The sequence below is a fragment of the Phyllobates terribilis genome, unplaced genomic scaffold (genome assembly GCF_046119375.1).
Source record: "Phyllobates terribilis strain yellow unplaced genomic scaffold, ASM4611937v1 Scaffold_13__5_contigs__length_258822181, whole genome shotgun sequence".
Lineage (NCBI taxonomy): Eukaryota > Metazoa > Chordata > Amphibia > Anura > Dendrobatidae > Phyllobates > Phyllobates terribilis.
Window position 1 is genome coordinate 249,310,942 of NW_027362773.1, and position 17,103 is coordinate 249,328,044.

Genomic DNA, 17,103 nt, shown 5'->3' on the forward strand with positions numbered 1-17,103 from the left:
GCCCCCTTACTGCCCCTACACAGTAATATTCTGCACTAGTGCCCTCCTGACAGTAATGGTGCCCCCTTACTACCCCTACACAGCAGTATGCTGCACTAGTGCCCCCTTACTGCCCCTACACAGTAATATTCTGCACTAGTGCCCTCCTGACAGTAATGGTGCCCCCTTACTGCCCCTACACAGTAATATTCTGCACTAGTGCCCCCTTACTGCCCTACACAGCAATATTCTGCACTAGTGCCCTCCTGACAGTAATGGTGCCCCCTTACTGCCCCTACACAGCAATATTCTGCACTAGTGCCCCCTTACTGCCCTACACAGCAATATTCTGCACTAGTGCCCCCTTACTGCCCCTACACAGTAATATTCTGCACTAGTGCCCTCCTGACAGTAATGGTGCCCCCTTACTACCCCTACACAGCAGTATGCTGCACTAGTGCCCCCTTACTGCCCCTACACAGTAATATTCTGCACTAGTGCCCTCCTGACAGTAATGGTGCCCCCTTACTGCCCCTACACAGTAATATTCTGCACTAGTGCCCCCTTACTGCCCTACACAGCAATATTCTGCACTAGTGCCCCCTTACGGCTCCTAGACAGTAATATTCTCCAATAGTGTCCCCTTACTTCCCCTACCGTGAAATTGTACCCCAGCAAGCCTAAAGTTCCACACTTAGTAATTCAGTACAATAGCATTGAAGTGTCATGCAGATGGTTTGACTATCTGAGGATTCTGACAGTTGACTTGGGCACAAGGTAGCGGTCTATCCGATGTAACCACACCCTTGCATATGCAGCTATCTATTCTGAGGTTGAAGGCTTTAAATGGAATCTGTCAGCAGGCTTTTGGTATTTAATCTGAGAGCAGTATAATGTAGGGGCACAGAACCTGATTTCAGGGATGTGTCACTTGCTCGGCAGCTTGCTGTACTTTCAATACAATCAGTGTTTTATCAGCAGGAGATTATCACTAGGGGACTAGGTGTTGGGTGCCAGGCAGTCTAGCTAATCTGTGTAACCCCCCTCCCACCACAGATTGGCAGCTTGCTGACGATGTACACAGGAAGCAGCCAATCAGAGGTGTGGGCGGGGTTATACACAGCTCAGCATTCATCTGATACATCTACAGTAGAGAAAAGAGAGATTTTGTCAAAACTTCACCAATCAGTCCAGTAAGTACCATATTTTTGGAATCGGGCTCTCTGCCCCAACATCATGCTGCTCTCACAATTCATAGCCAAAACCTGATGACAGATTCTTTATAAACAGGATTCATCATTCACAATAAGTGAGGGTCACATCTCAGTTCCTCCTTCTCCCTACATATTAGCCCCTGCACAGATCACAGACCATGCTTAGAAAACTTTTCTGTAGAATGGTCCATGAAGCTGATATAAACCAAATTGAGCAGGTGTTAACAGGTGACAAGCCTGTCACCCCAGGGATAAAATAATAGAAAAAAAACGACTGCTATAAAAATAAATACTATGCAGTTAACTCCCCGTATTTGCACCATAGATGGAGGTCTGGATTACAAAAATGGAACTACATCCACTATATAGGTATATTGAGTTTTTTGCCCCTTGTGGACTTTTAGAGAAACCTAAATGGTATTTAATAGGACACCCATAGGTATCTACCGTAGAGGACCCTTCGAAAGCACATGATTTCATTGTGTCATCTTGGGGGCACATAGAGTTGAGTTGCGCGAGTGAGGTCTTCGCGAAGCATGAATATTGTTATTGCCACTCAAACAGTGAAGCATAGTTGCCAACAGTGGCGTAACTAAAGTCCGATGGGCCCCGGTGCAAGATTTGGACCCGGGGCCCTCCCATCCTGGTATATATATATATATATATATATATATATATATATATATATATATATATATATATATATATATATATACACACAGTACAGACCAAAAGTTTGTAAAGCGGAGTGTGCAAAGCAGTCATCAAAGCAAAAGGTGGCTACTTTGAAGAACCTAGAATATAAGACATATTTTCAGTTGTTTCACACTTTTTTGTTAAGTATATAATTCCACATGTGTTAATTCATAGTTTTGATGCCTTCAGTGTGAATATACAATTTTCATAGTCATGAAAATACAGAAAAATTTTTAAATGAGAAGGTGTGTCCAAACTTTTGGTCTGTACTGTATATGTCCACCATTCTGCCTCTGTTCTTTAATGTATAGAAAAAGATAAACAATTCTACTCCCCTTCCCTCCGCTCCCCTGCCGCACGATGCCCTCTTCTGAGTCCGGCAGCTGATTTCAGTGTGTAAACGACGGGAGCGCATGATGTCGCTGCCATGCGCCCCCTCCCAGTCACGTGCACGCTGACTTCAGCTGCCAGCCTCTGATTGGCCGGCATCATGTATTGCCACGCTCTGACCCAACGGGTCTCTGCGCCACAATACATTTCAGCTGAATGTGCGTTGAAGTTTTCACTGGCGTCGAGGGGCCCTCACCTGCGCAGGCTCGGTGGTTACGCCCCTGGTTGCCAATGTTCTGCCAAGTTTGTCTTCAGAAGAGAATATCCAGCGCAAAGTGCAGTGTAACACTGGAAACTCTGCACTACCCTATGCGCCTCTTCCACGCCTCTTACATAGGAGAGGCAAATATATACATATACATTATATATTTAGAAAGAGTAAGGACTCGATCACACTTCCGATTTTCTCGCACGAGTGCTCTCCCTAGTTTTCATGGATAAGTCTTATAACTTATCGCACTTGTACGATTTTTCCCTCGGACCGAGTGTTCTGCGGAAAATATCGGAGACGTGTCCGATTGTGATCAAAATTGGCTGTGCAAGTGTATGGGTCGGTGAAAAAAAAATCATACCGCACTCGGATGTCACCTGAGTGTGGTCCGATTTTCACGGACTGTCAGAAAGGAGAAGATGGGAGACATTTTTTTTCGCATACGAGAAAAAATGATGAAACTCGGATCAGAATAATTGGTCGGTTTTTCTCGTAGGTGGAAAATACTGACTTCTGGATTAACCCTTTGCACACACTAGGGATACATGTGAAATAATGGGATAAACTTATAAGGCCGTGCATCTATTTTCTTTCCGACTGAGAATGCTCATTGTATTATCACATTGTATCCGGGCTTAGACTGTAGAGGTTTCCGCAGATTTCAGCGCTCTATTCTCCTGTCTACTGGAATTATCTTGACAAGAATTGGGCACAATCAAGCTGCTTTTTAGAGCGTTAAATGCAGCAGGATGAAATTTGTCGTAGATGTCTTTTGGGGGTCTCCAGGTGTGTGTCAGGCAGAGGGGAAAGGATCCCTGCAGGTAACTCTCAGTTCTCCATGTGTCTACGAGCTACACGAAGACTCCATTTGTATCCCACTGTGTCGTGTTCTGCTCAACGTTCGTCTGAGATTTATACCAGGCCGATAACATGCAGCAAAGTCAAGGTGGCAAAGAGAAATGGCCTGATTCTCTCTAGTAAGCACCTGAGGGACCTTAGCTGAAGCTCTCTACTTCCCGGGGTCGCTTTTCTCCAGTGAAGACCCCTATTGTTAAAGAAGCTAGTTGGGTGGAAGGAGCATCTCCAGGCCTCTGGGGTCTCTTGTAGTATCACGGTCAAAGGTAATCTGTAGTGAAGTGGCTTTTTTTACCCTGTCTACTCTGGGGCAATCGCAATGCTTTTAGACAGAGCTATTGTCAATGGTATTGATTAGTTGATCTGATAAGCTAACGGGGTCCCTGATGTGTTAAGTGTCCTCCTGCCTCAGACATGTAAGTGTGCAAGGAGCGTGCATGGCCGCTCCCCATGGACGGCAGTAATGCAGTCCTGACTATGATCAAATTGCACCAAACATGTCAATTCCCATTAAGGCTTTACCCCTTCCTTGTTAACCCCTTGTTTGCATATCACTTGCGTCCCTTTACATTATTGTTCCTTTTGTTAACCAGCCTCTTATATGCAGTTATGGTCTGAATGTCTGTATTTTTTTTTTGATTTGCCATTAAGGCTGAACTCCGCAGGCTGTCCATTATCTTAGAGATTAATCTCGATCGATTAATAACTCAAGAAATCACTCGTTACTTTGTGCACCGAAGCCTGAGATTAATCCGACAAATATATTTCTTCTTCTTTGTCAAAGATGTGACCAAATAATTATTTGATTTATCATGTGTCATATATATATATGATCTTATAGTGGTCCTAAAACTCAACCAGACAAGTCTGCAAATTGCATACGTGACTGGCTTCATGTGTAGCTCCGTGTGCTATCCGTATAGCAGACAAGTGTGGGAGTTATCTGCTATTCACAGCCATGTGTACAGCTACATTGGGTATGTTGGGTGCGGTCTGTGGCTCACACAGACTCCAAAAATCCATATAATACGCTCGTCTGAATGAGCGTTAAAGAGGTTGTCCACTACTAGGACAACCCCTTCTCACTCTGAATGTTTGCCCCCTTTAAAATAAAAACACCTATACTCCCCTCCTGTGCCGTCACCGTTCCAAAGGCGTCGGCACTCACAGTCCCGGGGTCCTGAGGTTGTTGGTCACTTGAGCCTTGTGCGCAATCATCGCTGGTGTCACTTTTCCCGCCTTCAGACGTATAAGAAATCAAGAGGCACTCAAGGCTTTGGCTGGCCGGTCACTAACTCTTGATTACTTATACATCTGAATTCGGGGACAGTGACGCCACCTCTGATTGGGCGCAGGGCTCACTTGACGAAACAACCTCCCGTGAGTGGGAGGCGAGTATAGGTGTTTTTATTTTAATGGGGTCAAACATTCAAAGTGAGAATGGGTTGTCCTAGTAGTGGACAACCCCTTTATTTGTGTAACTGGCACATTATAGAAGTTTTATATGTGTGCACTTAGGCTAGGGCTACATAGTGACCTACATTAGATTACATTGTCGGGCTACTACCCAACACATGGCATAAATCTGATTTTGATGGATTTCTGCATGACCATCATTCAAAGGGTTTTCTGAAGATCAATCAGGAGCACACTGCTCCCCTGTCTCCCGGTGTCCTGCTTGCCAGAGGAGGTTGCAGTCATGAATAGCCGGATAGGTGATAAATTGGCGATTGCTCTGGTTCTTATCGCCGCACACTGATTGGCTGCAGCGCTGTTGATACGACATCAACGCTGTGTGGACAACAACAGACACCAAGAGCAGCAGTGGAGCCCCAGCACTGGACCTGTGGAGGGTAAATTAACAACAGTTTTTGGTTTTTTTTTATTATTGTTACACAATTTTTCTGAATATGGAAAACCCCTTAAAATGTAGCAGCATTTTGATCACGGACACTGCGGATATCTGATTAGCTGCAATCTTGTTACTTTAGTCCACTACTTTAGGCAGTTTGCAAATGTGAGGGGATATATTAAGTACTATTTACTTGTACAGTGTTTATAGGGGGTTTGTACGAGGTATAGAACTTATGCCCTATTTATAAAATAAGGTTGAACTTTCTGTTCGCTGGTGGTCCCAACTCTGGGATCCCCACCGATCCTGAAAATAAGGAGCTGAAGAACCCTTTCTGAAAATTGCAGAGTTCGAGTATTCGCACCTCTGCTCTGTTGACTCTCCATGAGACTGCCAGAGATAGTCGAGTACTTTACTACCTTCGACAGTCTCGTAGAGGATGAATGAAGCTGAGGTGCGCATGACTCATCCCCTGGGCCATGTTGCAGTGCGGCGCACGTGTGCGCGGGGGAATACCCGGAGCCGGATCCGATGGGGGTTGTAGTCTCCGAGTGGCGGGGACCCGGTCCGTGCCCAGGGTGGTCAAACCAAGTGGCGGTTATTGCTATGATGGTATTAGTGTCCGACTACGCCACCCGTTGAATGCGGTTATGAAACCGCCGCTGCAGGACAGACCACTGAGGCCGGTGGTATGGTTGTGCAGCGTGGATGGTATAACCCCCAACGGGAGGGGTATAGCCTCAGGGCAGCTGGAGAAGCAGGAAATGATGATAGTGGTAGTGGTGGGGTGACAAGGAATCGCAGAGACTTGTAGTGCAGGTTTAAAGCTTTACTCACAGTTGGTGTTCAGATCACTTCGGCCAAGAGTGACCACCCGAGCCGTGCTGCGTCCACCAGGTGCGGGACTCGGCCAACTCCCAGGCAGTTCCAGAGCGTGGTCCTGAGCTCCCCTCTCCTCCTTCCTACTGGCCGTCCCCACCAGGGATCCACCTTTGTCCGGCTCCCTCGGGCCTTCTGGTGGTGAAACCTTTCCCGGCTTCCCTGATCCTATACGTGGTTTGCCTTCCTGGTGGATGTGGCGAGGGGTCGCGCCAAAACTTGACCACGACCTCCGGTTCCTGGCTAAGGATAATTGGCCTCCACCAGTTTGGGATCCGGTACCCTGTTCTGCCAACCCTTCACCCGTTAACTCGTGGGATCTCAGGGTTCCCTCTCTTCTTGCGTCTCTGGGCCTTTCTTGGTGTTCCTGTTTCTCCTTCTTCTTTCTCTCTCTCTCTCTCTCAGCCTCAGGCCTCCTCTCCAGGCCTGGCTCTGGAGCTGGGCCCAGACTGAGCCACAGCTCCCTGTCAGCCCTCTCTGGCTGAACTCCTCTCTGAACTGACCACTGATCCAAGATGGTGCCCCCCTTATATACTCCCTTCTAACACCCGAGCCCAGGTGACTAGCACCCAATGTTCTCCTGCCTATGCCCAGAGTCCCTCCCCTCTCTGCTCCTACACCACTGGGATGTTCCTCCCCCCCCCCCACTCCAGCCGGGGACAGAAGCTGTCGTACCTGCACATCTATCTGGTGGGAGTACCGTTGGTCTGTCCCCCGGAAATGGGGTGAGTGTAGTGCATGCAGCTAACTGAGCCCAGTTCCACACTCCATCCTTACCCGGGAGTGGAATACCACACCTCTGGTTCGAGGTGCAATACCCCTGTAGCAGCCAAGTCCTCGGGGTGCTACACGCATGCTTGACCTCCATTCCATTTAGATGGCCTTATTCTCTGGATCTGTGGGGATCCCAGCAGTTGGACCACCAGCGATCAGGAGATTATTCCCTATTCTATAAATAGGGGTAACTTCCATACTAGGGCACAAACCCTTGTGCTCGGCCTTTGATCAGATCTCTATTCTCCTAGGCTGATATATTTATATCTATCCAGTCCTTGGATGCCCATGTTTTTCCCCTAAAAATTTAGGGATTTTTTTTATTTGCTTACAAGAGTATCTTGTGTTTGCTCCGTTGGAACCAATACCTAAAATAGCAAGATTTTTAGTTCCAGAGTTGTAGCCACAGCCAGTAGGTCAATAAACCGTCTCCTATACAGAGGTATATGTTCATTATCGGATTTTTCTAAAGGTCTCTGCCTTGAGACCACATGAAAGTGCTGGGCAACTCAGCAGAACAAATGAGACAGCGTGCTCCGAAGAAACGTTTGTTTGTATTGTTCAGCTGTGGGAAGAATGGAATCTTTGTACGGAACCTACTACCAAAGGAACTTTAGTCTGCTTTGAAACCGTATATCCTATTGTAAGACGCAGCCTTGTGTGGTGGACAGCAGAGGAACCTTATATGCTGCTTTTGAACCCAAATCACTATGGGAGGACCATTTTCCAGGATTGACACAGTGAACTAACACATTTCTGCACTGTGCTCAGGTGTCCCGGTTTCAGGTGACTACCATCTGACCAAGGTCAATGGTCAGCCATGTAGAGCTCATCAGCTGCTACTATGGAAAAAAAGGGGCATAAAAAGGTTCCCTTCAGGTGGCTTACAACAAGCAAATATATAGGTGGAAATTTAGATTAAAGCTGACGTAAATATGTCAACTGGAAAAACTTAAAGGGTCATTCCTAACTGGGACCTTCATGGCTTATCCAGGATTGAAGAGGTGGCTCTGCATGCACTACTATCCTTTTTCGTTGTATGGGAGTTCTAAAAACTGCTCTGTAATTTTTGGAACTTCTCCATTTTATTTTTTTGGGGCTACTTCTCGATTCCTGCCAGACCATTCTTGAAAATCTGCATCTGTCTAGCCATAAATGTCTTGGGAATAACCCTTTAAATATATACTTGGGATAGAATAGATGTAGAGCAAAACCATCAGTGACTCCCATTATGGTGCCTAGAGAGGTCATTGTTGTCAAGGCTCACGAGGCGAGGTTGATCCTATAAGCCCCAGGTCCAGGTGGGCACATGGACCTCGGGCGTTGATGTTGCAAGCTGGAAGGCAATTGGGTAGCGAGAACTTGGCGCACTCCAGTATCTCAGGAGCCGCAGGGCGGATGAAGTGGAAGCAGGTAAAACACAGGTGGTGCACACCAAACATAGAGTTCTGTAGACCCAAGACACAGGGGTGTGTGTGTTAGTGGACCTTATATAGGTCTAGGAAGATGATATCATGGATCCATGCCGGGCAACCTTCAGAACCTGACGTGGAGCACAACAGAGGGCAGTAGACCCAGGAGAAGGGAGCGAAGCCTGGGAATCTCCAAGCGGTGCGCTTTACATAAACCCTGTGTGACAAACAAAAGCTAGGTTCACACTACGCCGGGCACTACGTTGGGGTTTCCGTTGAAATACCCCAAAAAACGTATTCTGTCAGGAACCCAGACAGAACCATTCACTTGAATGAAGTAGAAGGAGTGTGGACACTTTCATGTCTCTGACAAGGACAAATATGCGGTCTAGTTTATAGGTAATATAGTAATAGACAACCCCTTTAAATGTTTCCTTACTATTCTCAAAATCTGTTTGCCGTCAGCAAATGCATAAAACAAAGAAATAACACAAAAACCTAAAAGAAGCATGAATATCATTAATTGCAGTGTATGGGAAGCGCTCTACAAAGGCTGCCCTTTCTCATTAAATAGTTATTTCCCAGAATTTGTGTTTACCGACTCATAATATACATTATGTTCACCAAAATGCTACAACAATTAAAATTTAACCTTTTTGGTCATAAGTATCGCTCTATTAAAAAAAAAAAAAAAGATTGGGATGAGTTATACAGTCCCTTCTCTGCCGCGGCGCTGAGAAACACGTCATCAGAACACTTGGCATTTTCCAGATCAATGCTCAGAGCATTACAGTAAAATCTATTGATTAAAGCAGGAGGTATAATGTTGGTCATTTAGAATGGGGAGTGAGGCAATGCTGGGGGATAATTTATCCTCTGACTTCGCATTAACCTTTTATTGACTCCCTTGCAGGCTTATAATTAACACTCACTTTAGCTAAAGTAGTTTTTTCCCCCTTAATATTATGTCCGGGGTCTGTAGATACAGATGACGTCCCATGCTGGGGAGCAGCGCTCTACGTGGTCGCTTGCATGGATTTGGAGGAATATTTTGCCATCCTGATAGTTATTGAAACTCTTCTAATAATTCAGCAATACTTATAAAATTCCTGGCGTGACTCATAAAGGATCGCGAAAAATATATTTATCACATTAAAGTGGTTTTCTACTTTAAGGAACATTTTTATTTACGTAACTTAACAAGCAGGAGCAGGTACTTTTCCTCCCCGGTTCCGTCGCCGGTTCTCCGCTGCTTCTCCGGTGTCTGTGCTTCGCAGTACTGTTCAATAAATCACCGAACTTAGTGATTCTGCTGTCCTAGACAGCACAAGCTGCCGTACTAAGTGATTGGCTGCAGCAGTGATGTGTGCTGCCAATGTGACGTCACTGCCGGAGTAGCAGTGGTGAGTCGGCCTCGAACCAGGGAGGCTGAGAATGTGCTCTGTTATGTTACTTATATATAAAAACATTTGGTTTCCACTTTCATTCCCAGCAGATGATAGCTGTGTTATTCAGTCATCATCTGCCTCTAACAGCAGGAAGTGGATCCGAGCTCCGCCCACTGCTAATAACCTGTTAAATAGCACCATCAATCTCTGACAGCAGCATTTAATGCGCATAGTCTGGGAGTTGCCATTCTACTGGCCCACCGGTGACCCAAGACATGATCGCGGGGCACCACCGGGTTGCCATGATATCTGGCAGTCTGCTGAAGACCCCCAAGCCTGCCGTGACTGTGCCCATATGAAGACCAGCCTGTGGCTGTGCTTCATAAGAGAAGCTCTGATTTTAACTGCTGCATTCACAAAGTAAAAAGTAAAAAAAATAAAATAAAATTTGAGTGACACCCCTTTTGTCCCATTAAAAATAAAAAAATTTAAAAATAAACATATTTGGTATGGCCATATCCGTAAAAGTCCAATCTATCAAAATATAAAATGAATTAACCCGATCTGTGAAAACTGTAATGATATTGTTAAAGAAAGTAAGAGATTAAATTAGTAATGTATATAGTTCATATTGTGAAATCTGGTGACAGATCCACTTTAAAGGGAGTAGAATCAACCCTCCTAAGCCGTCTGATTGAACATGTAGGTCACAGAAAGCTGAATATAATGATACCGTGATATCTGTGATCCAATGTCTTACTCCAGAGAAATTCACATTTTTCTTAATGTGTAAAACAGCTGTTAAGATCTATGGGCTGGACATAGATCTCCCCGAGAATCTGTCTCCAGAGCTTAAGGAGGAGTTACCAGTGTGAGACATGTAGATCAGGAGAGTAGGCTGTCAGTCATTTCATCTCTCACACTGGTAACTCCACCTTTCATTTACAATAAGCTCTGGAGGCAGATTCTCAGGGAGATCTACAGTACAGACCAAAAGTTTGGACACACCTTCTCATTTAAAGATTTTTCTGTATTTTCATGACTATGAAAATTGTACATTCACACTGAAGGCATCAAAACTGTGAATTAACACATGTGGAATTATATACTTAACAAAAAAGTTTGAAACAACTGAAAATATGTCTTGTATTCTAGGTTCTTCAAAGTAGCCACCTTTTGCTTTGATGACTGCTTTGCACACTCTTGGCATTCTCTTGATGAGCTTCAAGAGGTAGTCACCGGAAATGGTTTTCACTTCACAGGTGTGCCCTGTCAGGTTTAATAAGTGGGATTTCTTGCCTTATAAATGGGGTTGGGACCATCAGTTGTGTTGTGCAGAAGACTGGTGGATACACAGCTGATAGTCCTACTGAATAGACTGTTAGAATTTGTATTATGGCAAGATAAAAGCAGCTAAGTAAAGAAAAACAAGTGGTCATCATTACTTTAAGAAATGAAGGTCAGTCAGTCCGAAAAATTGGGAAAAATTTGAAAGTGTCCCGAAGTGCAGTTGCAAAAACCATCAAGCGCTACAAAGAAACTGGCTCGCATGAGGACTGCCCCAGGAAAGGAAGACCAAGAGTCACCTCTGCTTCTGAGGATAAGTTTATCTGAGTCACCAGCCTCAGAAATCGCAGGTTAACAGCAGCTTAAATTAGAGACCAGGTCAATGCCACACAGAGTTCTAGCAGCAGACACATCTTTTCAACAACTGTTAAGAGGCGACTTTGTGCAGCAGGCCTTCACGGTAAAATAGCTGCTAGGAAACCACTGATAAGGAAAGGCAACAAGCAGAAGAGACTTTTTTGGGCTAAAGAACACAAGGAATGGACATTAGACAAGTGGAGATCTGTGCTTTGGTCTGATGAGTCCAAATTTGAAATCTTTGGTTCCAACCACCATGTCTTTGTGCGACGCAAAAAAGGTGAACGGTTGGACTCTACATGCCTGGTTCCCACCGTGAAGCATGGTGGAGGAGGTGTGATGGTGTGGGGGTGCTTTGCTGGTGACACTGTTGGGGATTTATTCAAAATTGAAGGCATACTGAACCAGCATGGCTACCACAGCATCTTGCAGCGGCATGCTATTCCATCTGGTTTGCGTTTAGTTGGACCATCATTTATTTTTCAACAGGACAATGACTTCAAACACACCCCAGGCTGTGTAAGGGCTATTTGACCAAGAAGGAGAGTGATGGGGTGCTACGCCAGATGACCTGGCCTCCACAGTCACCAGACCTGACCCCAATCGAGATGGTTTGGGGTGAGCTGGACTGCAGAGTGAAGGCAAAAGAGCCAACAAGTGCTAAGCATCTCTGGGAACTTTTCAAGTTTGTTGGAAGACCATTTCCGGTGACTACCTCTTGCAGCTCATCAAGAGAATACCAAGAGTCTGCAAAGCAGTCATCAAATACAGAAAAGTCTTTAAGTGAGAAGGTGTGTCCAAACTTTTGGTCTGTACTGTATGTCCGGCCCATAGATCTTAACAGCTCATTTACATATTTAGAGGACATTGCCTCTTCCATCTATATCTTGCTTACTTGTCATACCAATTATGCTGTTTGGGTATTTCAGCCCTACGATATGTCTGATATGCATGCATTACCATTCAGTTTGATGGCTTTATTGCATCAGTCTTATTTTGTTTTGTCTGGGTAGCCGTATGGTTTGTAATCAAGTTTTATATGATCATGAACAGGAATAAAGAATTTTTTTTTCTTTATGATTAGTTCCATACAAATAATGCATTTTGGTAGTAGTTTATGGTAAAAAAAAAACATTTAAATAAAGTAAATGATGTCAAAAGAACAACAAAATCCCGAACTAGAAATGGCACACCGAACATGAAAAAGTAGTCCGATTATATATAAACTAATACTTTTATTTCAAAAATTAAAATATCTATTCACTGACCTACAAATAAAGTCCATTCTTTGCTCCTAGAAATATTACTGATCTATTGGCCAAGGGAGAACAAATCGTATCTCAATGTTTTTGCCGAAAAATTAAGAAAATGCAATAATTTTTTTTAGAATGCCACCACAAATGGACCATTATCAAGACTTTCAATCAAAAAAAAAATCTAATTACAAAAAAAAAACAAATTTTGAATAAAAACTGTAATAACAAAGAAGCACAAAATAGGGCGTCTGCTGGCTTCTCAGCCGATAGAGATGTCAGAAAACACTACATGAAAGTAGTGCGAGGCACAGTATTTACAAAAAAATCTTAATTTAAATCCAATATTGAAAGGTTAAAAAAAAATGTTATGACATAAAAAGAACTGCGAACTAGGGAGTAGTGACATCATCTACTGATAAATACAAGGAAGCAAAAATGCATACAGAGTATATAAGTAGTCAACAGTATTGAAAACTGATACTACAATAGGTCCAAGAATAGTAAGTATTTAATAATATAGTAAAGGGAAACAGTAGATGTCATAAATGAGTCAAGTGAAGATGACAAATAAAAGTGAAAATGCACAGTGGCATAAAGAGAACCTCACCCGTCTTTGAGAATGCACCCGACGTGTGTTTCGCACTTTGCTTCATCAGGGAGTCTTTCTCCCTGAGGAAGCAACGTGCGAAACATGTGTCGGATGCTTAGGCTTGTCTGAACACTTCAGCTAGTAGAATAGAAAATGCAGTTTTGTTCTCAACATGTTTCCACGTGCATTTGCTTTTTCATCAGAAGAACCATAAGTCAAGTGAGTGCACTTAGAAACCCATTGAGTATAAAACCACATCTTTTATTCTACTATCTTCAAAGAAGACCCTTCTGAATAGCACAAGGCCAATGAGGACAAAATATCCTTTATCTAATTGATTAGATTGCCAAATTTCGTAAAATAGGTAAAATGACAGTCATGGGTGGGTCTGTATTACTACATTTCTATGTGATATTTTCCTGTAGCTTTTTGTGGTCTTTATGGGCATTGGAATTAATTTATGAGAAGTCTACCATTTATCAGATGGCCGACTGGCAGTGAAGAAGTTAAGAGTCACACTTTCCCCAAATCTCTCCTAGTACAAGTGTTAGAGCTTTCACGCCAGAAGGCACCGTCGCCGGTTACCCACTGCCCGTCCCTTTAATCCCCTTGCTTTAAATAACTAATGAGAAACATTTACACTCATTACTCTTTCTGCGGGGGCCTTCAGGTCGGCTAATCTTATTATTTATGAAGTGATGTGCTCTGTGATAGTACTTAGTGCATGTTAACAGATGCTATTATCTCAAGCCGAATGGTGAACGCAGCAGATATATGAGAATGTTATACGGTGATTCCGCGGCAGGCGCGTTATGTACGACCATGTGAGTGTAGAAGACCTCGAGGAGACCATAAAGAACACCATGACACCGGCTCAGGAGGAGCCAGAAGTCATGTTATAAGTCCATTTATAAATCCCAAGGGGGAGATACCATTAGGAACAATTCATTATTTTTTTTCTACATTTAATTAAAGAAGCAAAAGGTTTTTGTTTTTTTTTGGACCCATGTACTCCGGATCCTGATGTATGTTTTATGGAATGTTCCTCGTTTTATATCACATGACTAATAAGGAGATAATGAACAAAGAAAGCTGGAATTGAAGCAAAGGATGTTCACAAATCGTCCCTGGATCCCATCATATCTGGGGATAGAATAATGTGCCCCTGCATACCTCTGAAAAAATTGCTTTATTCATGTCCTGCACTGCATGCAAATTGTGTCGTCCGATGGGCGAATCCAGATCGGGCTCAGCGCTGCCCTGGTCCATTCAAGCACCACCTCTTCTATCTGCATGGAATTGGATGACGTCTCCTACGTCATCTACACAGTTTTCAAAGTCTTGTTCCTGAGCAGTGGCACCTCTCAGGGTATAAAGGGGTTGTAGGAACCCCATTTACATGATCTTGCAAGTGATTGGCATGGGTTATAAGGCACAAAACTGGTAACAGGTTCTCCTTAATTTAGATCCAAGGCAGAAAAATGTAATAGAGAGAGTGGTTGCCTCAAGTAGCAATGGAAGAATAGGTTATCTACCTGGGTCAAGGTTGAGCCAGATCCCCAGTATGAGTCGGACCAGAGAGCCAAATCTGGTGGATTTGGGTTGTCAGTGTATTACATGTATAGTTGGCTGCACTTTCCCCGATCAGCTGTTTGGTCTTGGGTCTTAGTGATCACCCTGGCAGCTTTCATATTAAAGGGATTACCTATGATGAGACAACCATGTCTCAAAAATGTCTTGACATTGCTTGACAAGTGCTATCAGAGCTGATGATCCATTTGAAGGTATGATTCTTGGAGTGAGACAGTTTATTTTGGGGAGGGCTGCCTCTCCTTAAAGAGGTTGTCCCATCTGGAACATTTTTGACATATTGACACGATGTGCCATAAATGCTCTACAGATGGCGGTCCCAGCGCTTGGACCACCATTCATCTTGAGAAGTCCCCTTAACGTTCTGTCAGGAATGGAAAGATGTTCGCGCACGCTTGCCTCTCTCCGTCCATTTGTATGGCTGCCAATCAAGCGCGAAATTAATGGAGAGACGCCTGTCCACTGCCACCACTTCATTCCTGACATGGCTCCATTCATGAGAGAGATTCTGGTCTCGCCACTTTGACCTACATCTATCTGCCATTTATGGTATATCTTGTCGATATAACATGAGTCTAACACCTTTAAGGAGAGTTTTGGGGTCTTATTGGCATTGGTAGCCACCCTGTACGTCATAAATTGCTCTCTCCACCAATAAGAGGCAAGTCCCTATCTTCAGATGAGTGTATGGCTTGGATAATATCTCTTGTCTTGTTGCAAGGTTCGTACATACATAGACTTACAAGGTAGCCACCTCCATAGAAGGCACTAGCGGGTAGTTTGGGTAGTTTTCTTTGCTTCCAAGAGAGAGCTAATCATCGACAGCCTGTGAATTCTGTGGCACAGAGTGGTCATGAGGGTGGTATGATGTATAATGGTCCATGACACACTTCGGGAGTACCGGAACAGGGTAGAGGAGTAGGACATTGTGATAGGAAAATCACGAGCAACCCGAACCTTCTCGAGAAAATATATACCGTTACACTCATCCGTTTTGGTATCCATTCCCTTCAGCACCATTACTGTTTTCGTTGCTTTTTGTGAGGCATCTGCAAACAGCACCTCTCGCTGTGGGGGACCCTCATTACACCAACAGCCTTTTTATTTCTCTGAGAGCTGTGTAATGCTCAGTTTCTCCTGTAGTGGCTGCTGTGTTCCCAATAGAATATAGCTGATTGCTGAGGTCCCAGCATAAGGGTCTTAAAGGGGATTTTCACCTCTGGGGACTTTTTTTTCTTTGTTACATATATGCATGTATTTCGGCCTAAAAATGATTTGTTTTCATTAAAACTTTTGCCTTTTTCCAGGGTCTTTGTTTCCTTGCATATTCAACTTTGATTTGTTCTGTGAGCTGAGAGAAGCATAAAAAAGACAAAAGGATTAGAAACTGTCCCCTCCGAATGAGCTCACTGATGAATTCTCAGTAAACTCATTTTGCAGCCAACAACAAGCAGTGCAACAGCTAGGCTATAGAAGGCAAACAGTGCAAAATTTTTAGTGAAACCCAATTACAAAAATTATTTTTAGCTAAAAAATACAAAATGTCCCCAAAGGTGCCAACCCCAATAGGTGATTAGTTTATTGTAGGGAAATGGTTCTTTACCTATTACAGTAGTAGAGGGTACTAGAGTATTGTAAGTATGCTTTTTGGGGGGAATTTAAGGGAAAAGGAAAAACAAATTGAAAACCATTTGCCCTAATATTTCCCTTATTAGTATTTTAAATTGTAAAAATTAGTAAAATCGGACAAAATCTGTCTTTATTAATAGCGTTACTTATTCAGACTCCCTAAATAGTGTGACCGTCTTGCCAACAGTGAGCCGGGATAATCTTCTACAAAGACAACAGATGTACAGCGACTGGGCTGGACGCCAGTGAAGAAGGATGGCAATGGAGAGGAAACGAGAACCCGTTCTATTAAACTAATAGCTTGTCACTATTTCTATTAAGGCAATGATATTAATACTGCTACTTCTCGGATGCCATTGCTTATCCATGCGCTCTACATGGTTGGCGATCAACTCAAACAATGCAAAACTGATAATTCTTCAGGTCAAGGATACATCGGTACCGGCTCCACCAGTGCTTTTATTACAGTCTCATATTCTAAATAAAAGTTTAATTTAAATGTGAAATCAGAAAATGACCTATTATTTAAATCAGGTTTTTGTGTTACATGTATTAAAAAAAAATAATTGGTACTGGTTCATATCACATAAAAAAACAAAATTACTGAAATTTTCCCACTGGAGCTGCTTTAAACTCATACATTTTGTTCTTTCAGGAAAAGTTTTCAGCAGACTCATCAGAGGCAGGATTACAGTGATAACAGTCTATACACAGCTGATAATACGGGATCCGCTAATCACAATAG

At 43.5% G+C, this 17,103-nt stretch overlaps 1 protein-coding gene across 1 annotated transcript in view; it reads left to right on the plus strand.

Moving 5' to 3' along the window:
* The window catches only part of FTO (FTO alpha-ketoglutarate dependent dioxygenase), a 289,914-nt gene that overhangs the window by 271,274 nt on the left and 1,537 nt on the right, over nt 1-17,103 (plus strand). The window lies entirely within an intron of this gene.